Below are 431 nucleotides of genomic sequence, written 5' to 3' on the forward strand. Positions count from 1 at the left end.
TAATAAATTATATGGTTAGCTTTTTGCAAGATACTCTACTAGTGACCGTGGAGCAGGGATATGGATAAGTACTCACCCTCTGTTTATAATTATGTAATATTAAGCATCGTTTCGCTCTGCCACACTAACTGTTAAGAGTTCAGTTCATTTTCTTTTGTTGAAAGAGTAAAGTGAAATTTACATAATTCCCTCATCCCCCAAACAGATAAATAGTTGCTTCCTGATTTCCTTCCACCCTCCTAGATAGATTCCTCGAAAAGTTCCAAATGGCTGGAAGCCTTAATCAGAGCCGCGTTCATCTATCTAATGGGCTGAGCTCCCCGTACAAATCCAAAGCCAATCGGAGAGCGCCCTGAGCCATTCTGCGGCGTCAGCGCCGCCGGAAAAAGCGGATTCCGGAAACGTCCTAACTATTTCCTCTGCATCGTCGA

The sequence above is a fragment of the Dromiciops gliroides genome, chromosome 4 (assembly GCF_019393635.1).
Source record: "Dromiciops gliroides isolate mDroGli1 chromosome 4, mDroGli1.pri, whole genome shotgun sequence".
NCBI lineage: Eukaryota > Metazoa > Chordata > Mammalia > Microbiotheria > Microbiotheriidae > Dromiciops > Dromiciops gliroides.